The sequence below is a fragment of the Stegodyphus dumicola genome, chromosome 3 (assembly GCF_044657685.1).
Source record: "Stegodyphus dumicola isolate Sdum_Otavi_A_Nest chromosome 3, ASM4465768v1".
NCBI classification, from domain to species: domain Eukaryota; kingdom Metazoa; phylum Arthropoda; class Arachnida; order Araneae; family Eresidae; genus Stegodyphus; species Stegodyphus dumicola.
This window is the reverse complement of record NC_140770.1, coordinates 87,066,564-87,090,556: the sequence shown is the minus strand read 5'-3', so window position 1 is coordinate 87,090,556 and position 23,993 is coordinate 87,066,564. Positions and strand designations below refer to the sequence as shown.

General features: G+C 32.1%; 1 long non-coding RNA gene across 1 annotated transcript in view; it reads left to right on the top strand.

Annotated features, from left to right (window-relative positions):
* Positions 1–4,368: 4,368 nt before the first annotated feature.
* LOC146998037 (uncharacterized) overlaps positions 4,369–23,993 on the top strand; it is a 41,627-nt gene continuing 22,002 nt past the window's right edge. Inside the window, exon 1 of the long non-coding RNA XR_015039994.1 lies at positions 4,369–4,558. This is a non-coding gene — a long non-coding RNA (uncharacterized LOC146998037). The remainder of the gene's footprint in view (positions 4,559–23,993) is intronic.

Below are 23,993 nucleotides of genomic sequence, written 5' to 3'. Positions count from 1 at the left end.
AAGAAAACCATTAGTAAAATATTTCTGCTTTAAAAAATTTAAAATAAACAAAGGATTTATAGCATATTATCGAGATCTTAAATAAGTTTATACAATTTCAATTCATATTCGTCAAAAATTTGTTTGCCATGACACCAATCCCTTCTACCAATCATAGCAAGCGTTTCAAAATTTCAAACCTAAGAAAACCATTAGTAAAATATTTCTGCTTTAAAAAATTAAAAATAAACCAAGGACTTGTAGCATATTATCGAGATCTCAGACAAGTTTACACAATTTCAATTCATATTCGTCAAAAATTCGTTTGCCATGACACCAATCTCATTGACTGACCAGTGACTGCCTAAAAATTGGACATTGACTGAGCAATGACTGATTAAGTGACGATCTCATTGACTGACCACTGACAGACTAAAAATTGGACATTCACTGAACAGGGACCGAGAAAGGGAACATCTCCTTGCCTGACCAGTGACTGAATAAAAATTGGACTTTGACTGAATAATGACTGACTAAGTGACGATCTCATTGACTGAGCATTGGATTTGAACGGAAAAAATTGCCTTATTCGATAAGAGAGAGGAAGGATGTTTTCAGTCCAATCGATTTCGCTACAGCTGAAATGCAAACAGAAAGTCAGTTTAAAATTCTTTTTTGCAGCTACATTTCAGAACTGTAAAATAAAAATGAAATTATATCTTAACCTGAAATTAAAATGATTATTTGCAGTTAAATGCTATTGCTAAATTACTTTTTGTGTTCTTAAATTAATTTACTAGTTTACACACAATATTCAGTTATGATTTAACAATATGCTCTATTTCTAACTATAACTTCTCATTGAATTAAGGAAAGCTGTAGCTATTATTGAAATATTTCTTAGGCATATTTCGCCTTGTTGTCTGTGCTCCCAATTCGAAGTGACCGTCAGCCACTTCCTTTTTGTTTTTTGTAAGTAATTTGTCGGCATTTCGCATAAAAAATCTCCAGATTATCTTGAAAAAAAGAATAAGGATGTTATTTTTTATTTTAGATTTTTTTCTCTCTGTGGCCTTCATGTTAAAACGTACTAGAAATAATAAATGAGATTATATTGCTTTCTTTTCAAACGAAGTATTTTCAATATATGTTCCATAGCAATATGCTCTGTCATTAAGATTGCTAAGAGTTTTACCCTGTTTCATTCCTCGCAAACGTGCTGGCTGCATGGTTGGCTTCTGCAGTTTCCCTTATCTCAACGTATATGAGGCAATTTCCCTTAGAACGTTCTCCGCAAAGCCCTTCCTCGCGCCAGGTACGTAACCATCCTTTTCTTTGCCTTTTTCAAATAACCTGACTTTTACTCAAACAAATCAGTCACGACATGGAATTTGGAAGAAATGGATTTAAATAATTTTTTTATGAAAATGTCTCGATTGTATATATACTGGATGTTAAAGAATTTACAAACCCAGAGATACAGGAAAAACAAATATTAAACTGAAAGCTTTCATACTTTGTATTACGCGCAAAGGGATCATTTTTTTTTCATTTGCACACATACACATTTGATCAGAATTCGGGCTAATATCCCTCTGGGTTAAAAATATTTAAAAACAGCGTATTTTATAAATTACAAAATGAAATTTTCATATATTTGAATAAATATTTATGAGGCATTATTAATAAAAATGAGAATAATGGAAACACTATGAATAATCCTCAGACGTTCAGTCTGAAATTTAAAATTCAACAAACCTATCGCAAACCACTGAGTACAGGGGGTGTTCAGGTATTTTTTTAAAGATTTTGCAAAGATTTAGATACATAAATATATTAAAAGAGAAAATACAGTAAAGCACAGTTAAGACGCATTTCAATGTTCCGTTCAGAAAAAAATATATATGAATAAGAGTGATGCATAAGCGACATTGTAACTTAGGATGACTTGCATACACTGCTTTAAACAGTTTAAATATTGTGCCCATTGCTTTGCACAATTTTATCCTACATTTGGTTTCTTAAAATGTTATTCATATTTTAGTCAAATATTTTATTTTTGAAATAGCATCAGTTGAAATGCGGTTTCGCCCACTGCTTGGCGATTGTTTTTCAATGGGCAATAAACGCGCCAACGTGGCTAACCCGATGCTTTGAAGCTGTGTTGTTATTCTGTTGCCAATAAATGTTATCGCTCTGCGTTATATTTAAAGAAATTAAATATTGAAAAATCTGCATAAATGTTTCTCGCATTGTGATTAAAAAACGGTACATAGAGCCATCAAATTTCGAATAACGTACGTTTCCAATCTAATATGGGCATCTGGAAGCCTAAACTTGGAATTTTTTTATCATATGATTCACATTTTGTAAAACTTGAACGAATTTTTGATTAACAAACTCAAAGATTTCAAAGCGAGCAACGGCAAAACAGTATGAGGAAAAAAAACTTTTTATGTGCAGAGCGCAAAACTGTGTATCGGAAATTTAAAGCTATGTTCATTTTAAAATTACTTTGCGATATTGCTGTTAAACTGAAATTTATGGTTTAAGTGTAAAGATATTTGATAAAGAAAAATAACACACAAAACATTAAAAAAAACCGTAATTTAAAATCTCAAAGTTTTTTTTTTTTTTTTTTTTTTTTTTTTTTGAAATTTTTATTTGTTAATTTGAGCAGTTAATTCTGTTGCGGTTTGAATGTTCTTATGTGGTGGTTCCTTTTTTAATCGAATGTTTTTTCCCCCTGTGGGTATTACGGAAACGGCATATAAAACGTTATTAAATTTATTTAAAGATGAGGGGGGTTCCGAAAGGGTTTCACCCTGAGATAAATTCAATATACATATATAAAAACCCCTCAAAAAGACTTTACATTTTTCCTGAAAAGGAAAAAAAATTTCTTGTATGCTTCGTTTTAAAGTTGCTTATTTTTAATATTTTGCATTTCTTTTTGGTTCAATTCTAGAAGGTAGGAAAAGCTGATATTGTGCAATTCTCTGATGTTTTTTAAGTGAAAATAGATCGATATGTACATGGGCAAAGCCAATGTAGGGCGCAATGCCGAGTTTGTGCACTTCTCTGATGTTTTTTTAAGTGAAAATAAATCTATGTGATGTAGTGCGCAATGCCGAAGTTGTGCGCGATGCCGAGTTTGTGCAATTATCTGATGTTTTTTAAGTGCAAATAGATCGATGTGTACATGGAAAAAGGCAATGCAGTGCGCAATGCCGAGGTTGTGCGCGATGCCGAGTTTGTGCAATTTTCTGATGTTTTTTTAAGTGAAAATAGATCGATGTGCAGATGGAAAAAGCCAATGTAGCGCGCAATGCCGAGTTTGTGCAATTCTCTAATGTTTTCTAAGTAAAAATAGATCGACCTTGCACATGGACAAAGCCAAGGCAGTGCGCAATGCCAAGTTTGTGCGATTCTCTGTTTTTTTTTTTTTTATGGAAATAGAATAATATGTACATCGAAACCGAGTTTTTGCAATTTATTGATGTTTTTCGAGCAAATACAGATCGTTGTGCACATGGACAAAGCGAGGCTGTATGTTATACCGAGCTGTAATGTAACGTATTTTATATGCAATGTTTAATGTGTCATTTGTGTATTTTAAATTTCCATTGTTGTTTTAATTGCAAGTTATACTTTAGACATTTTGTTTTAATTGTTTGTTTTTGATATGTTGATAATGCTTTCCGAAAAATATCGATAATCCGACGATCTACTCAATAGTAGCAAAAGTGTTAACTTTGACCCTAATAATAACTTATACTTTTTTTTATTTTAATACGTAGTATTTGCTATCGCAATTGCACTTAATAATATGAGTTCATTGATAATATGTGTGTGTGTGCATGAAGTATTGCTTTTGTTTATTTTCTTTCATTGTGAGAAATTATATTTTTTTATTTTATTTGTAGAATGTATAGAATTTAGTATGACTATAGAATATGACGTGATTTAAGAATTTAAGAAAGAGTGATATGAAAGCTGTGTATGATGTTGATCTGCAATAAAATATTTTTTATTTTTTTATTAATGTATAGTTTAAAATTTTTAGATTATGAAGATTTTTTATTATGAAGAATTTTTAATTAATGAAGATTGTCTACTTATCCTAAGGGATTGTGTCGTTACGTAGCAACAAGGTAATTTGTAAAACTGATAAGATTAAAATGTTCGATAGTATAAATTTAAATTTGTTGGCAACTACTCCGGTTAAAAAAAAAAAAAAAAAAAAAAAAAAAAAAAAAAAGAGGGAAATAGTTTTTGATTCGAGCGTATTGGCAACAGAGGGAAACCAGACGAAAACCGTAGAACGAGCATTTTTTTTTTAGAATTTGAACTCGATTTTTGGTAGTTTTTGAATCGGCTGTAATCGGATATTGTTCTTTAAATGATTATCCTTTTAAACTAAAAACGTAAATAATATTATGTCAATATAAACACCCCAAAAAAATCAAAATCATGTGTATGATTTATTTTACGTTGAATCATTCACAAAAGAAGAAGTTAGTATTTTTCTAGTAGCCATCCGGAATATATTCCAGCATAAAAAAAAATCATCAAAGGGGTAAGTTTTGAAATGTATTAAGCCCTTATATTAATAGATTTAACTCAAATTGGAGTATATACTATTTTATTTAAAAGACACGCAATAATTTGCAACATTCTGATATAATTGCCGCAATAAATTTAATAATAAAAATCTTTTTTTATTTGTATAACTTCTAAAGCTTAAAAATCTTTGAAAATACTGAAGCTGTATGAAATACAAATATGAGAGACTGCGACGTTGTTTACCGTTATAATAACTGGTACAATTAACTTACTGCATTATTATAACTTAAAATATTTATTATACTTATTTCTATATCTATAGAGAATACTATGGAACTTATAAGAGATAGACTAACCCAGTGGGAGGGTCGCGCGTCACCGACATGTCGGCAAGAAAGAGTAGGGACGATCTGGTTCACTTTAACATTGAAACCTATGGCGTTTGTATCACATAACTCTTTTTAATTATTAAATGTGATAAGTTGTATAGTGATGAGATTATGAAAGCCACAGTTTTTTCCAAATAGGATTTAATATATCTCATTAAAGCACTTTTTACTGAATTTCGCACATTTTTTTCACCTGTAATTCTTGTACAAACATCTTTAGTTTGGTAAAACGTCAAAATTTATGAAGCACACAATTTATGAATTTAATTTTGCGTAAAAATAAAGTAAAATTAAATAAGATTGATAGTACGTGATGCTTTGAAATAAATAGGTAATATTAAACAAGATCTGATAATTTTTTTAAAAAATTTAATAAACATTTTCAGGCAGTGATTTTCCAAACTATAATAACATTACGAAACGATCATATTTATTTGACTATATGATAATTAAATTATTAACATTAAAGTGGATTAGTTATTTTAATAATTCATAAATTTCGGAGCATAAAATTTTCTGAGCGTAATGCAGGAAAAGAAAAAATCTGATGTGTACACCACATGACTTCCTTGTACAGAATATTAAATTATACGCATTTTTTCTTGCATTTCATTTAACTTATTAGATTGAATTAAACCTACTTCGCCGACAGCGTATAAACCACAATAGAATAAATACATTCTTTAAAATTCACTTTGTTTACCATAGCGACACTCTGGCACTAGGTTTACTTAAGAGTATTATATTTCGTTCATATTATAACTCAGAATGCTCAATATTTATATCATTTAAAGAATTATCTAATCGTTGCTACATGTTCTATTCAAATACTATAACAAAGCTAGAACGATGTATAAAAGAAATTAAGCAAACAAAACGAAAAAGAAACAGTTTTTCACAGACGATTGAGTATTTCTCATTCAATTAATTCAGTTTTCACTTCGTGACAAGGCAAAAATACATAAAAAGTCAAAATATCTGTATTAAAAATTACGAAGTAAAACTTAAATACTTATTTCCTCGAAAAAATTCCAGAAAGGATTAAGCACGATTTAATTCGCAATAATAAATGAAGGCGTTATTTTTGTGTTGCGAAGCTTAGTCTCTCTAGATTGGCAACAAATCTACAATTCTGCTGTTTCAAATGCTATTCTCCTATTTAAAACTTAACTGCACTTAAACAGCTTTTAAATTGTTGATAATGGTACAAATATTGCTTCCAGAATTACGAGAGGCATAAAAATTTTAACCGGAAGATAAAAACAACATAATTCAATCATTTTTAAAGCAAAAAATGTACAATTTACAAATATGTAAGAGTAAAGAAACTGAGCTTACTGAGCCGGGTAACAGAGTGGATATATTTATAAATATATTTATATACGTTTGGCGCGGCCGATTGAAACCAAAATACGAGGTGCACATCTACATGTTATCATCTACATGTGCACATCTACATGTTATAGTAGTCTTATATACAAAATTTCAACGTTCTGAGGCTGCTCGTTTTTGAGTTATGCGAGATACGTACGTACGCACGCACTTACGTACATACGTTCGTACAGACGCCAAGAAAAATTCTCTTCAGAATTCATTTTAAAGCAGTTTTTTAGTTTTTTTGGAGGAAAAGAGTCTTTTATTCTGTCCTTACGTATAGATATTACGCAAAAACTATTACGCAAAAAGATCGTTAAATTGCATTCGAAAGCGGTCAAAGTGGATACTTTCGTTGAAATATGCTGCCTGAAGCTTTTCGCGATTACAATACTTCCTTTTTACATCGTACAAGGAAGAAAAAAGATAAAATAAAATCTAGAAGCACTCATTTTATATTACGTCCAAAAGGAACATTTTTTTAAAGGTTTGTATGTTACCTATGTTTATTGAATATCATGTTCTTCGCCCGTAAACCACATACATTTGAAAACAGCATATCTTTAGAATTTCCGCACTGGAGATAAAACTGTTATTTTCCGTACAGTGCTAGCTCTGAATTCGTTGAGTTTGTTAATCAAATATTCGTTAACATTTTACAAAATATGAAATAGATTAAAACAAATTCGAATTCGACCGTTCAGATGCCCATGTTCGGGTGGAGGATTACATTATTCAAAATTTGATGGCTCTAGATACTGTCGTTTTTGTCACAGTGCGAGAAACATACATGCATTAATGCAGATTCTTCATTATTTAATTTCTTTAAATATAATATAGGGCGATACTATTTGGTAACAACAATTTGCAAGGAAACACGGACATTTATAGTAAAACAGCGCAAAATGCCGCTTCGAAACTAACAGCCTTTCTAGGCTACCGCCGCTTTGGGCTAATAAATTAAATTAGCAGTAAATAAAAAAAATCTTATACAGAACTTAAAATAAATCAAAAAAAATAATCACTATAAAATACAAGCAAAATCTAAGCGAGTTGCAATCACAGTGGTCCAGCTGTCGACTGCTCCTCAGAGAAAAATGGTTCAGTTATGGTCCATTCCACTGCTATGCAATCGAATGCAGTAGGATAATGCAATGGAACTAGGTAGATAACATGAGGGATTTCTTTGGCTCAAATCGATTAAACGCGTTTCGAATCAGTATCTTCATGTTTTAGGACCGAATTCAGGCTTCAAAAATTACAAATTAGCGATCTGTAAGAAAACGATTTCCATATTGTACGCACTTATGCGAGTGATTTACGATCTCACATTTTTCTAATTGCTAATTTGTGGTCTTCACTGACGAATTTCTCCCTTACACGGATGGCGCAATCGACATTTATCGAATTTAACGCCTTTAAAAGGTAATTTGCTTACTTCAAAGTTTCTTAAGGGTATACAACATATTAAACCCGTGTAACAAAAGGTTAAGTTAGATTCCGACCCATATTTTACATATATATAACAACATACAGCACCATTTCCCCCCTGGTGGTAAGGTTTCGAACTTTCTTTTTTTCGCGGAAAATAAATTCCCATGACCTCCTTTACACGGTTACCAAGTTTGATAACATTTGATCCTTTTATGACCGTTTCAAAGTGGAACTTTAATTAAAACCACCCTGTATATTATTAAATTTTAATTTGAAGCTATGCGTTATATGTATACCATGCGTAAGATTTTAGCTTGTACGGAAAAAATAAAGAATCGAAGCAAATATACTTAGGATAATGGACCAAAACGGAAAAAAATTCCTTTCCCTCCGAAAATAAAATGTTGAAACTTCGAACTTGAATTTATTGGATTATTGAAATATTCAAATTGACTTATCTTCTAAGTCCTAGTTCCGACAACAATTCCGTCAAAAATTCCGAATTACTGAAGAAGTAAAAGGTTTAGTATATATTCACTGTATGTTAATAAAGTAATCAGAGTGTAATAAAAATATATTATAGAATTTACGCTGATGCAACTTTTTGTCTGAATGCACAACGCGTAATGGAAGAAAAAGCTTGTTAAGGTCTGTTTTTGACATGCCTCTAAAAAAAATCATACTCCGTTTGTCTCTTTAATGTAAAAATACTTTCCTTTGAGAGGCAACTTTAGTTTTTGAAAAAGAAAAAGAATCACAAGATGACAAATTTGAAGAACATGCAGGACGATTGAGTACACATACTTATTTTCGGAACTCAAGCGGTTCTCCGATTGGTTATTGAATAATGTAAAGATGCATTGTCATGCAATACAAAACATTTGGAACACGTTTTTTGACTGAATAACGTAAGATTAAAAGTCATCTGCTTAATTCACAGCCATTTACAAGTCAACTACTCGGGCAATTGCAGAATCGTTTTGATCCTGAGCTTGTAAGAGAAATCTAATATCACTGGATTTAAACACTTCTTTAATCTTCCGAGAACATTCCTTCTTTAGCTCATATTCCAAGAATATTTAGTGAATACAATTATTGCAAAAGAAATTGAATATTCATTTGCACTACGGCTTGCAGTTTACTACTGAGATAACAAAAATTCTGCTTTTTGTGTCTAACAATACAACAATATTTTAAATATTTACAAATAAAATATTAAATTGGAGATTTAATTGGAGCCTCACCAGTTGCCTAGCATTTGAAGATTGTTAAATACTAATTGTTCGTTGCGAAATCTAGCCCAGGTTGCATGCTTGGTTTTCGTAGTTTTCTAGGTTCTCTTTACAAAGGTTCTCTATGAAAGCATCTTAACCAAATAGCTCCCATGTTCTTCCTGTGTTCAAATAACCAATTAACCTAGTTTAAGCGCGATTTCCAAGTTAAGTAGCTAGCAAAACCCGAATATTCATTAAAAATCATGTAGCTTGGCAATCGGGAGTAACATGAAAGATACGGGGCCAATAATTGAATTCCTGTTACGGTACGCTGTTTCTAAACTTAGATGGACATTTCCTGATTAAATATAATTGATTTGTAACTTCTGCTAGAGCTGACGGTAAGAATTGAAGTGCAAATAAATAATATCGTGTGCAATCTTGATTAATATAAAATTAGAAAAAACTGCATAGAAAAATATTTGCATTCAGACAGAAAGTTTTTTTGAAATATTTGCAATTACTTTATAAGAAGGATTTATTAATAACTGTAATAATTACTTATTATATTACTGGGCCCACCAGCGGCCGAGCGGTAAAGTCGCTGAACACTGGTAGTTCGGTCCGAGGTTCGAATCCCGCGAACGGGCTGGCTGCATGGGCGTTTTCGTGGCTTTCCCCATGTGTTTCCCCAGTTCCCCTTAGAAAGTCCTCCACGAAGGCATCCCTCCCCTTAGGCAGATAGCCTTCGAGGCTTTGCCATAATCACACACACACATATTATATTACTGGTGATTAGAATTCACTTCTTGAGAATTACATTTTAAATTATAATTTTAAGGATATAATGAAAATACGCTACACATAAAAATACATTTTAGGATAAAAATTGAGTTGATTTTTTATGTTTAATAACATCTTAAATTCATTTAATAAACATGGTACCCTCGTTATTAATTGAATCCAGAATGTTGGGTGTCGTTTATATAATTATTCTTACTTGTCCACAGAATCTGCTGACTTATCCAGCCATTAAGTAACTGCAGATCATTTCTACATAACCATTGAACTTCCATTAATTCGGTCTCTAGAGGGTTGTATGTTTATATCATAATTTGACTTTATAAAAATGATTATTCTAAATCTTATGTTTATATAAAATTATACTGTGCTTTAAAAATATGAATGATAGTATCCGCCGCTCTTTCAACCCCTTCGTAAGCAACAGCTTGTTTAGAAATTAATTATGCAGTTAATGTCATAAAATATTTTCATAAAATTCAAATAAACATCAAACAAAAGTTCTCAGTTTTAGACAATTCGATTTAAACGAAGTTAAAGTAAAGTAGCAGACGATAATCTGCGGAAGATAAAAATTTACTCTTACAAGTATTTTTTTTAAAAAAAGGAAAATAGAGAGAAATTTTAAAAAATAGTTAAAAATTTGAATAATATCATCCATAATTTTAAAAAGTAGCTTTTCATATAGTATTAATAACTATTTATTACGCCTCATTGAGGGAAAAAATTTCATATATTTAATTCTCCGTAAAATTTTATTTGAAATTTAAATTTAAAAATAGCTGTGGCACTTCACTGTAAGAAAAATCCATAAATCACATTTGGCGTTATTACCGCTCAAAAAAAAAGGATGCCAAATTTCAAAACGCGAAAATATGTAAATTCGTGTATATCTTAGAAAATTTTGAATAAAACAGTCTAATTTTTTGCACGTATTCTTAGAAATACACCTACTTTAAGATGCCGGTAAAAGTTTTATAGGTTATAATTCAAAATATTTTTCGGAAAATTTATAAAAATTACTTAAAAATAGAAATTTAAAAAATAAAACACAAAAAATAGGTAAATTTTATTTGGAATGAACCTAAATTTCGAAATGTGAAAGGCAAAATCAAAAAAGTTTAATGAAAAAAGATATATTAATAAATATTTGCCAACATTGAGGAGCTAAAATTTTGATTAATTAATATTCAGGAGCTAAAATTTAGAGAGCTGATATTTTAAAAACTTTTTGTACGACTTTTACAAAACTTGGCATTCTGGCATAATTTGAGTCGTAGAATCGAAATATGGAAAAAAATTGGTATGTTATTTCAGAAAAAGTCCGATTTTGTGTCAAAATACATATGGAAGAATAGTGCTATATATAAATCTAATATATATCCTAAATTGCGCTTTCGAGACGAAAAACACAGTTTGAATTTTGTCAATCGGCCCAGTAGAACGGGAGATATAGCACTGTCCTATTTTTTTTGAGCAATGTACGTAGAATAATGTTAATTATTATATCAATCTTTCAGTTAGAAGCCTTTTTTCATATATTTTTGTTAGAAATAACATATTCATATTTTGCATATTTTATTCAGTAATATATAGTGTAATATCAAGTGTAAGATATTTTATGATAATATTTAAACTATAAAATTTTTCGGATATATATTTTTTCTTGGATCTGGAGAATATGTAAAAACAATGTTTAGAAAAGTGCATGTAAATCTGGCATAGAAATGGAATTCTTGATGAAATTTTAAACCCCTTCCTGTATGTTATGCGCTCAATGTACAGTTTAAAGTGAATACTGAAGTAAAGTTATCAAAAAGATACAGCGACAGGTGAGCCAAGCACAAGTATGGGAACTATTTTAACAGTAAAGTTGTTATCGAATTTTGGAAAACATTTTTCAGATCTATTCGAGTACGCAATGGCAAATAAAATGGTGTCTATTTTCCATTTTATTTCCTCAACGGCAGGCAGAACTTATATTTGCGAAAGGCGTGATTTCTTTTTCGATTTTCAGGTGTCATGTTTTGGGACTATTGACAAAGAAGAATTATTCTTAGACATGTTTGAATAAATGCTTTCTCGTCACTTTTATGAAGGAGTTTTGACAATATACATTGTAAGGTCTTCCTTACAATGTATATTGTCAAAACCTTGTAAAATCTTTAGTATTGAAATTTTAGAAAAATACCGAAACTCCTAATTTAAATTTATGCCAGAAATTTAGATTGCTGGAAAAAGTTAAAAATAAAAATTTTTTTATTTACTGCATAAATCTAATTCTTAATATGAATACTTAAGAAGCGAAATTATATTCATAGATTTTTATCCGAAACGAAAGGTTAAAAAATAATTACGAATGATTATAGGTACATAGTCATGATCAAAGATTTAAGAACTTATTTTCCATATTCCATTGGTGAAATAATAAGAAAAATACTTATAATTTGAAATACAATTACATGTAGAAAAAGTTAACAATTAATTTTTGCTATTACATTTCTTACCACAACTAACCCCTAAGGAGGGTTTGACTTAGGGAAATCTCTGACGCTACTAACTAGGATCTGTACCTAGGCAGTCTTTGTCACGGGGGACTAAAAATTAAGAGACTGCGGCTTCCCGTTACCTGGTGTAGGTTATAAGCAAGTAATCCTGACTTCGACTTAACTCGACTGGCCCACAGACCAAAGTTGGAGTAAGGCCTGTGTTAGACCCAAGGCGGGGATAAGGTATCCCTTTAGTACTATCGGGTAAAAGTTTTGACAACCAGTCAGCTCTTCAGGCTTGTATGTTCCCCGCCTCTGTGAAATGTGTGAACCGGGAGTGGTGAATCTTGGATCCCAAGAGGTAGCAGCGGTTACAGAGAAACTTTTAAGTCTGCTTCCTCGGATTAGGGTTCCGGAACAGTAGCATGATTAGCGTACATTTCACATCTTGGGGAATTTTCGACCCATTCCCTGTTTAGTATGGGGCTGCTCAATTGGGGCCGGTTCGTGTAGTGACGATTGGCTGAGCATGCTAGACAAACATTATTATTATTATTATTATTATTATTATTACCATAACTACAGAAAAAAACACTGTTCAAAGAATTGCAGCAACTAGAATTTTAACTCTTTCGCATGGAGGGAGGCCAAAATCTATTCACTTCAAACATCTAAAACGCTCATGTATAATAACTTCTGCTGAAAGGGATATCCACCTTCCCCTGCCAAATGCTACAGCTTTACCAATAACCTACTTAAGTGGAGTGATTACTTCTCTCTTGGGAACCTTCGTGTGTTTTACCCACTGTATACCTGTGTAATCCTCTTAGGGCATGAGTGCAAGTACGAGGATCAAAAGTTAAACATTCACGCTGAAGAGAAAAATCGCTTCAAAGAATGATTGGCATTTCATTAACAACTAGCGAGACCAATGAGCCATGCACCAATGCGATGGGGGGGGGAGCATCAGATAGAAAATGGAGGTAAGCGTTCGAACGACGTGCAGATGTCTGAATGCATGGGCGTGACGAGCGACTTCATCGTGAAAGATTAAAGGGTGTTAATGAGTATAACTTTGAAATATTGAAATTAACCGTAGTTTAGATGCTTAAGAACGCCAATATATAGTGTGCGTATATAATTGTTTCGAGCTTCATACCTAAGCAAATTAAAGTATTATTATATATTTTTTAAGCTTTTGCTTTTTATTACAAAACTTAGAATTATACGCAAATGTCTAGACTGATATTATACTGATATTATTTTTTATATTTTGTCACCACATAAAGGTTTCCATTCTTTAATTGTAACTTCGAGTAACATGGATTCAAAGATATATTTCATTAACAAAATTAAAGATATAAACATTAACTATTCCTTTAATAATTCAAAGATATAAACATTAACTATTCCTTTAATCGTTAATGTTTATTCACACATTTGTTTTTAAACAATTAGAGACAATAATGAACAAAGAAAAATTTCTGTAAGAATTAAAACTTGATACATTTTAAAAATTCTACATTCTTAAAACTGAATTAACTGAGTAGTTTCTTGAAATATTACGTGGTACAGTACGATCTTATCATAAGAAGCATTTGTTTTAACAACATTTGTTTAGACCTTTCTTAAAATCTTCCCTAATTAAACAAGACCGTTATATAAAGGTATAACTTTAAACCTAGCTGGATAATCAATGGCTTTGAGCTAATTCAAATCTATGATGACACGTTTTTCCGCATTTATTCAAGCCGGAGTAGTAAAACAATATGGCATTGCAGGGAATAAATACAGAAGGTAAATGTCTGTAATGAGGGATATTTTTCGCTTCTTCAAACCAGAGAAATGAAGTGACTGGGCTTCGAAAGGAATATGCAAATATGCAGAAAAACATAGTTTTCTTCCAATAAAATGGAGATTTGAGTTGGGGAAAGACTAGTAAAAGTGCTAAGCAATTTCAACCTAAGAGCTTTTTTTTATTGCTTCGAACATCTAAAAGAGAAAATTAGACTTTTGGCAAAACAGCCTTTCTGAGCCAGTGAGATTGATGAAAGATCTGTTTCTGGCTTCGGAATAAGCACCTTTTGGTTTATTTACTTTCTTTAGATTTACAGCAGTCTGACATGAAAATGATTCTGTTAAGAATAAAATTTTGTAAAACCATATGAGAGTTAAAAATTTCGTTTTCTAATGCACAAGCCAGATGATTGCTGAATCTAGTAAGGAAGAACAAATAATCTAACAAAAACTGAAAAGGTCTTAAAAGGACTAATATGATGTTATGTGAGAGTTAACAGAAGTAGAATATCAAAAAAGAAAAAAAAAAGACTTGAAATTCTGTAAATTTCAGAATAAATTTCAACTTTATTTCAGATTGAAGATTTAGAAAAAATTACCGAATAATCAAGATAATAAAGCTATTTGATTAAATTTAAAAGTAATGCCAAAATTGGAATGCTGGCAGAAGTCAAAATTACTTTATTTACTGCAAAAATCAGAATGTAGCGTAAAAAATAGCTGTACCTGACTTCCGATTTATGCAGCGTGGGTGATTTCACACTGAACTGGGTTGAAAGCGGACATATCTATGTGCATATGCATTTGTTGGCCTAGAAGCTTAGGTGAAAGCCCCACGTTCTGTTATTGAATTCTCAGGAATTTTTATTCTGCCGTTACCGATGAAATGTTTTCTTTCTTCTTCTAAAATTCTGAGACATGCAAATATAAAAAATATATCCCAGGAAAATCTGCACAGAGTTCAGACATTCTGTGAAACTACTCAATGGAGAGAGAGAAAGACAGATAGAGAATGAAAAGCTCTGCCTCTATCCTTCAGGCTTGGGGAACTCTATTCTTCAGGCTCGATTTATTGATTTACTCCCTTTATCACAGATACTCGGATTTCGTCATACGAAATCCCCATTTTATTTTCAGATGGACCCAGGATTCCGAACTAAACAGATAGTTTTTTAACCTTCCCGCTTTAGATGTTTTATTTGTCCATTTTTATCCTTATTCTATCAGTTTCTAGCTTTGGTACAGTATAAAAATAAAAGAAAATTGGGAGATATAGGCTTGTTGCTAGCATAAACTGCTATTAGACCTATTTAATTGAAAGTCTGTAATCGACTTATCACTAAGACTAGAAGATAAACACAACAAAACAGGTGTAAAAGGCCCTTTTAACTGAACTTAAGTTATTTACAGACGTCACAGCTTTTGGGCTTATAAACCCACCATCCACTTGCGGCGATAAAACTAAAAATAATGGTAAACTAAATTTAAAGATAAGCTGGTAGTTCAAACTAATTTAACCTAGCAGTTGACTGAGGAACCTACACGATTGTTATATTAACGTTTGGCGGCAAGAATGCGAAGTTGAGATTCAGAATTCAAACAGCTGGTAGAAACAACAACATGCGCACCCCATAGCGAAACATGTTCTAACTAACCTTTATCCTCTTCAGTGGAAACACACTTTAGTTCACACTAACTCATTTACATCCTGGCGAGGAAAGACAAAAGAAACAAAAATGACGAAAAAGGATAAAAAAAGTAAACAAATATTAGAAAAGTAATATACATCTTTCCCGGCTAAAATTTAATTACTGTCAATAAAAGGTCTTTTAATGACCTTGATACAGATAAATAAATTCTATATTTGTCTAATTTTATTCATCATAAAGGCACAACATTTTCTTTGCTTAGCGTATGCTTAATTGTTAAATTGTATTTTTGTAGTTTTAATGCCCATATAATAAGCCTTGGCGATAAGTTTTTCCCAGAGTACAAACGACACACAGCAGCGTGAAAAGAAGCTGAAATAATTATCGGTGAAAATAGTCATCGGTGCCTGGCCGATATATACTCATAAAAGCATAGACAACGTTTTCCTCTCTGTGGCGTGTATTGCTAAACTAAGCGATGGGCTGACAGTGCATCAAAATTGAGCCTACAGCGTAATCTGAAGCATAAACTGATATTTAAAAATTTTCGTTCCCTTCAGAAAATTTTAATATTCGCGCTTATATCAACCCAATTTTTAACTCTTCAAACTCCGAATTAGTCTCAGCTGACCTTTTTTCTCTTTTTAACTTTAACAGCGGTTCAGCTATCTGTGTAAAATTACTTTATACAAACGTTACTATCGTTCTTTTGATATTCAGGGAGAGAGTAGAGTAACATGTGGCTGTCACAGCAGTTCCCAAAACCTGGTGGACCTCACGCGTACTTCGCACTATTAATTTTAGAACATCTTTAAAGTTTTAGCTTAACAAACCAGAGGTATGAGAACTGAATCAAAATTTCTCACCTTCATAATAATCATGGCATGAATTTACTAGAAAATATTGAGTTGTTAAAATACAAAAAATATATGTTTACCAATAAATTTCGATTACATATGTAAAGGAATTGCATTCCCTACACTTTACCTGACGCGAAACTGTAACTAACGTGCTCGAGATTTTTCAATATTTGGTATAATTTTATAGCAGTTTTAATGTATGACTTATCACTTTCTTATTGGATACTTAAGTCATGACTGTATAATTATCTGATTTTCCCAAACCTAGAGGATACAACCAGTTTCTGTGGCAGATATGAAACTGCGACTCTTTTTAAAATTCCTTTTTTTAATTACGAAAAATTTAACTAAGACTCGTTTATTTTATTTTTGAATCTTGAGTTACTATACCCTTTTGCGAAATTTTATAACCCAAATATTTAAGTTCTTTAGTTGCGAACTTGCATTTTGAGGTGTTAATTGTAAGACCGGCCTCTTTTAATAATTTAAAAACTTCTTCTAGGTCTTTAATATGTTCTTCCAACGTACTACTCGTTATAATTATATCATCTAGATAGATTAAAGTCGATTTTCCTAGGACAGGCTTTAGAACAATGTCCATAGCTCTCTGGAATGTTGATGGGGCCCCACACAACCCAAAGGGCATGCGTAAAAATGCATAAGTGCCCGATTTTGTTATAAACGCGGTTTTATGTATGTCTTCGGGTCTCATAGCTATTTGATAGTAGCCAGACGTTAAGTCCAACGTAGTCATGTATCTTGTAGATTTAATCTTTCTAATAATTTCCTCTATAACCGGCAAAGGGTAAACTGGGAATTTAGTAACACCATTAAGTTTCCTGTAATCGATAGCAAACCTCCAAGCCCTTTTATCCGAAGGAGGGAAGTCGTTCTTTTTCCTACATAGTACGACTGGACTCGCGTACTCACTATTTATGGGCGTTATTATTTGGTTCTTTAACATTTCCTGAATGTGTTCTTCTATGATTTGCTCTTTCTGTTTATCACAGCGGTAAGGTTTAGTCCTACAGGGTTTGTCGGCAGTTAACTGTATCTTATGCGTAACTATTTGACAATTACCAGGCCGTTCTGAAAGCAAGTTTGAAAAAGTACTCACCACTTGCTGGATGGCTTGACTTTCATGGTCATTTAAATGGCTAAGTTCGACTTGCGGTTGTTCCACTGGTTCCACCACCCTCCGATCATCTCCAGCACGATAGAACTTTCCTGAAAATTCAGTTTGGCCTTCGCGGCTTTTAAAAACTCCATACCTAAAATAAATGGACTTTGCAATTTTTTACTACAAAAATTAATACTTTAAGGCTTTCGTTTTGAACCTGTATTTTTAAAGATAGTTTTCCAATACAGTGACAAGTTTGTCCTTGCGCTGCTATGATTTCTGTGTTTTTATTTTTAAATAATCGTAACCTATTAAAATTCTTCTTAAAAAAAATATCACTCATAAAATTACCTTCTGCTTCTGTATCGATGAGGGCTTTTACTGGTACATCGCCAACCAAGACTTGTATAATTGGTAAGTGTGAGTTTTTTAGGATGACCGTATTTAAGTATCTTCTTGAGGGTTTTTCAAAACTTCCGGGGTCTGGACCTTCTGGGTACGCGGACGGTTGTTTTCAAATTTCCTTTTTGGGCCTTGACCTTCGAGCTTCGATGAGTTAGCTTGATAGCTCTTTCCCCCATAAGAGCGGTTTGCATTTCTGGTCTGCTCATTTGAAGATTGCCTTCGGGTACTTTGAGAATACGATGCCCCTCTAGCTTTTTCCGCTGTTATGCGATTTTGAAATTTGACCGCTAATTCGAAGAGCTCCTGCAATGTGCTTGGGTTTCTAATTTCAAAGTAGTCTTGAACAGCAGGTAACAATCTTGGTAAGATTATTTCAATAATCTCCGCGTCTGGTTTCTTCCCATACAGCATATCCGTCAGCTTAATTTTTCGCAGAATAAAGTGCGTCAACTCTTCTATATCCCGTTGATAAAAACTATATAGTTCGGCTTCTAGCCTTGCTCGGTCTTTCACTATGGGGAAGGCCTTTAATAATGATTTTTTGAAATTTTCAAATGTATATGTCTGGCCTCCGAATTCCCCTAATAAAAATTTGCCTATATTCTTCCACCATAGCGAGGCCTGTCCTCTTAGTGCAGATGTGGCGATGGCAACTTTTTGGCTTTCAGGCACAGGGTAGAGCTGGAAGTGATTTTCGAGGCTTTCTAGAAATATCGCCACCGAATTTTATCCGTCGAAATTGACGTTTGGCTTGATTGACGCTCTCATCGTTTGGACCAGGTATCCAAATCCTTCCAATTGGCTTGCCATTTCTTGTTGTTGTCCAGCAGCTTCCACCCGACTTTCGGTCATTTCAGTTCGACAAGTGTTCGGGCGCCAATGTAAAGTTGCGCGCCTCCAACCTGCACGCAACCAAGTGGTGACTGCTGAAACTGGAAATTAGACAGAGTCTTGAGAAGGGTTTAAGTCCCTTTTTATTCAACTTTAGAAATTACAGATGCGTGCTCTTGACGCTCACAAACTACGCTGACCCGGTTCTAAAGCGTAACTAACCTAACCGCGTTCTAAGATACTGCTGACAATTCAGCAAACTTCTGAATATTACGTTGAAAGATTTAACTATCTACCGAGGCAAGCACACAGGCCGAAACGCGTGGTTCATCAATTTTTAACTAGCCACCTCCACGCTCGTGAAGCAAGAAAGCACACTATCGAACTCGTTTCCCTTCTATTTAACTCAGAATACTTCCGCTGACTATTTTGAATACTTTGCGCGTTCTACTAAAATTTACATACTCTGGCATTGTAATTCCAGGGGAAAGTAAGGCTTGACAGGAAAGATAGTTTAAACTTAAAATAAATGTTAGTTAAAATAAATATAAACCCTACAAACTTTGAGACAAACCTGGACAAAAATTGGTTACTTTTCTTTAGGAACAAGAGGCCAAATACTTTCAGAACTTGAGGAAAGACATTTTGTAGATAAATCATTTTGAAAATCAATCGGTTCCAACTCCACTGCAGTACTGTCTTTTTGAAATTCAAACTGTTCCATGATACAAGCACAGAGCTCTTCAGTATCATTCAAGGCGAATTGACAGCATCATCAAGACGATTTGACAGCATCATCAAGGCGATTTGACATTCTGTGCAACAACTGAAATCCTCCTGAAATCTTCGAAGGGTTTGTTGAATTAACCTTTCGAATCTGAAACAATATCAACGCATTATTTGCTGTCGTAAGGAAGCTTTGAGGACCCCTGCTCGTCAAGGGTTGGTTTCAAACAGGCAGTGTTTGTATTCACCTTGGATACTATTTTTCCCTACAGTTACAGCTTTTTTCAGAATAAAATAACATGTAAAATTATCCCGCCAATACCTTGTTACTAGTTAAAGATATTTAAATTTCAAATTTAACCTTTCTGTTATTGAGTAGAAAACAAAGTGGCTGAAAAGCAATAAAAGCGTTTCTTATTTTATTACTTTTTAATCCGACTTATTTAAATAAAAGTGCATTTAAATCATATGATATGAAATTAAAAGTATTCAATATTTTTATGAAATGACACTATTTAAACTCATCAAAATCATTATAAACATTTTTCTTTTTTGTAGTAAATCTCTTAAGCGGCTTGCCACTCGATCGGCTAAGAAATAATACAGGGAATATTTAAAAGAAAAACTGTATGGCAACCCTTAACATTCTATCGGGAATTCTAAAGGTGATTGTTAACGCTGGTTTGAAATATTTTGTGATTTTGCTCTTAAATTTTATGTGGCTTAAGTGCGAAGAAAGCGACACTTACAGTTAAAAAGATAAGAACATTGTGTTATTAGGAGTGATCAGATTGGTAACATGCGATGCTCAGCGACAGCATAAAAGTACTTAAAAAATTTCTCTGGTGCTAATTTAAAATCTGAATTCCTTTTGATTTACTTAAAAAAAAAAAAAAAAATGTCCAGAAGGGCTATTAGTCTCGAAACATGATTTTGCGTTGCTTTACTTTCATGTATTGTTTGACTTTTCATTTACTTTATTTTATATTAAATTTACCTTTATTAATTAGCAAACTAAACCCTTTAAAATTAATACATGAAATTCGTAAGAGTATTATTTCTTTTGCATTTTAATCTCGTTGTTTTAAATAAAAATGCATTTAATTCATGGTATACCTAATTAAAAATATTATGCATTTTTATAGGATCATAACACGTATATTTTCACTTTTTAAATATACAGAAGATATATAATGTTCCCATTTTAGTCTACATATATTCATTTAACATTATTATCGAATGATTTCCTATTCTACCCAGGCTATCTCTGTCGATAATATCTACTGATAAACCAGATTAAACTTTGAAAGAACCCTTTTAGGCGATTCCGAAAATTTGAATACTTTTAGACTTTCTTCCTTTTTTTTTGTTCGTTATTGAACTTTACCAATAGTAATGAAACCATCTAGGCTAATTACGCACTTAACCTTTAAATCGAGCCACTCAACGGTCATAAGTATTCCCTTTCTTTGTCTGGTTTGCGTTAACACATATAAATTTGTGTTAATTGCGTTACGTTAGTTTTGACGTTTAATATGATTCCGGTAGTGCATCATATTATTAAGTGCTGTCATACGAAATTTACGGCAATTAATGGACAGAGTAATATTTGACTTATTTATTAGTATTACCCACACCCAAAATATAATCTAAGAATATTAAATAGAATATGAATGGAGTGTTTCCTTGTCTAAAGAAACATAATATCCAAGCTATTTTTTTCATTCAGAATTAACTTTTTGTTTCTATTGTAGCAGAATTTTATTTGAAATACTAATATGATCAAAAATATGTTAAAGAATGAAAGCTTTTAGGCTTTGTAAAAAAATCAGTTCTCAAATATTAATGCATTTTCGTTATATCTGCTGTAGGAAATATCTGCTTTTCCTTAAAAATATTTCAAAGAATAAAGCTTCTTAGAATTAAAAAAAACATTCTGAAATATCCATGCACATTCGTCAGTTTATCTATTAGTCTCATACCCTATGGGTATATTTTAAGTAATCAATAACAAATCTTTATATCATCGCATCTTAAAAATTATAGAATTTCCTCTCATCTCTAGAATCATCGGAGCTAATCCTATCTTTATAATAATGAATTTTTCTCCTAATACATTATAAACGAGATAAAAGCTATCATATCTTTACTATGTTTGAAAGAAAAATCATTCGCTATTGCCGTAAACCTTTTAGAACGGCTGCTGGAGAACTTGCTTTTTTTATTTTTAGTAGAAAAAAACTTTCGCAATCCTTTTATTTTCTTTCGTTTTGCGAAATAATATAGTTTCAAATTTATCAAAAATTTTTTCACTTCACTTGTCATGAAGTATTTTTCACATTCTTAGCCTGAAAGACCAGATTTTTATCTTTATAAAGGTCCATTGGAGTTTGATTCAGAGCCTCATTAACTTTAGTGCAGAAACACATAACTATCATTTCTCTTCTTGCGAACTAAATCCTCAAGTGTTTGATTGTATCGATGTTTGGACTATACATCGTTATATTTAAGTACAAATCCCCACTTTTTCAGTAAAATATTTTCGTCCAGTTCTTTTGTGGACGATTCTTTTGTTTGCTTAAAGTTGTATTTTTATATTTGATAATTTGTATCAACTATAACTTGATTGTTATTGATCACTAAGTTTTTTTTGTCAGTTCAATAATTCAGAATGACTTTTTTCGGACAAACCGTTAATTTTCTTTACGAAAATATCTTAGATCGTATTGCTCACCAGTGCTTTGCGTTATGATTCAGAAAACCCAGTGCTTGAGGAAAAACTCATTTTAATGAAAAAGCCTTTAAGCTGATCAACATGACAGTCGAGAAGCATTTATAATATAGTAATTTGTAGTTCATCATAAACATCGTAGCGAAATATGGCACACTGGTGCAAGCACTGTAAATTGTTTCATAGTTAAATATTAATACTCAACTATGAATCGTCTTTTGAGCAAGTAGGGTATTATGAGGAACTTTCTCTGGTTCAAATGTACATTTGAGATGCGTTTATTATGTTTATTATCTGCGTTTATTATCAAGAAGAATGGGTATTTCTTTTAATACGTGATAGATGGTCTGAACTCCAACTAAATATTTATTGAAGCATAACAACAAATTATAAACAAAATAAAATCATTATGCTTGCTCTAAAGCCTGCATTTAGTGTCAGTATTGCAGCACTTTTATACCTCGGATTCAGTGGAACATTCTGAACACATGCGCATACAGTTTCTCGGATCCACTCTTTTACCGCACATGTTCTTTTGCTGAAAAATTTGTCCTTTTTCTGTAAATTCTTTAAAAACACTTAATACGTTAAAGCATTTTCAAGCAAATAATTTTTAAACACGTTAGTCTGTTCCCTAAAATCTGAGATGTCAAATAGTTTCAGATGAAAATAATGGTTCTAAACGAAGCTTTTATGAATAAATACAATAAAATTTGATTATTAGTTGTATTTAATTGTTGGCTTTTAAAATGTCTGAAATGAAAATTTAAGGCAAATGATTCTGGAGAAGTTTCAAGTAGAAATATTTCAATATGAATTTCTTTTTGATCCTTCACTTTTATTCTTAGAAATAAGACATAAAACCTATTTTCAGTTTTATATCTTCATTACGTAAATGGAATTAGATTTATTTCTATGCAAGCATAAAATAAATAAAAGTGAAAATATTCCCAGTTTATGCTTCGCGGACAACAGATGGTCTTCTAAGCCTGCTCTTGTGATTTCAGATTTAAAAAAAAAAATCAAATTCAAATAACAGCTATAGCTGAAAAATCTCACAGTTTGAAAATTATACATGGCATCTATGTCTATCAAGTTTTCTACAGAGTCTGATATTTCGTGAAATGCATTACCGGTTACCCTACCTACGGACCTATTGCTCTAGTTTTGTGTGATGCTAGTATATATATTCAACCATAGGACAGCTATTCAAACGTTGGCAGGCTCATCCACCGCATTAATGCAACTATCAATATTTATTTGATTTTTACTTAATAAGATTATTCAAACACCAATAGCTTTCAATTGTTAAAACAAATACACATTTTCTTATTATCTTAGTTACTAAATACTAATACAAAATCAAACGGATTTTAATTACTTTTTCTTTTAAAATATAAGTGTACTGATAGCAACATATCTAAAAATTTACTTTCGAAAGGGGCGAGTGTGAAGTGCTCCTCTCTTGAAAAACTTTGAGAAACATTGCTTTATATCACTAATTCTTAAGTGAGCGGTGCCCCTCACTAGCGGGCCTAAAAGTAGCCAAACAGTGATGAACAAAACCACTGTTTTCTGGGATCATATCAGAACGGATCGCTCACTGAAATTAATAGGTTCTTTCTTAT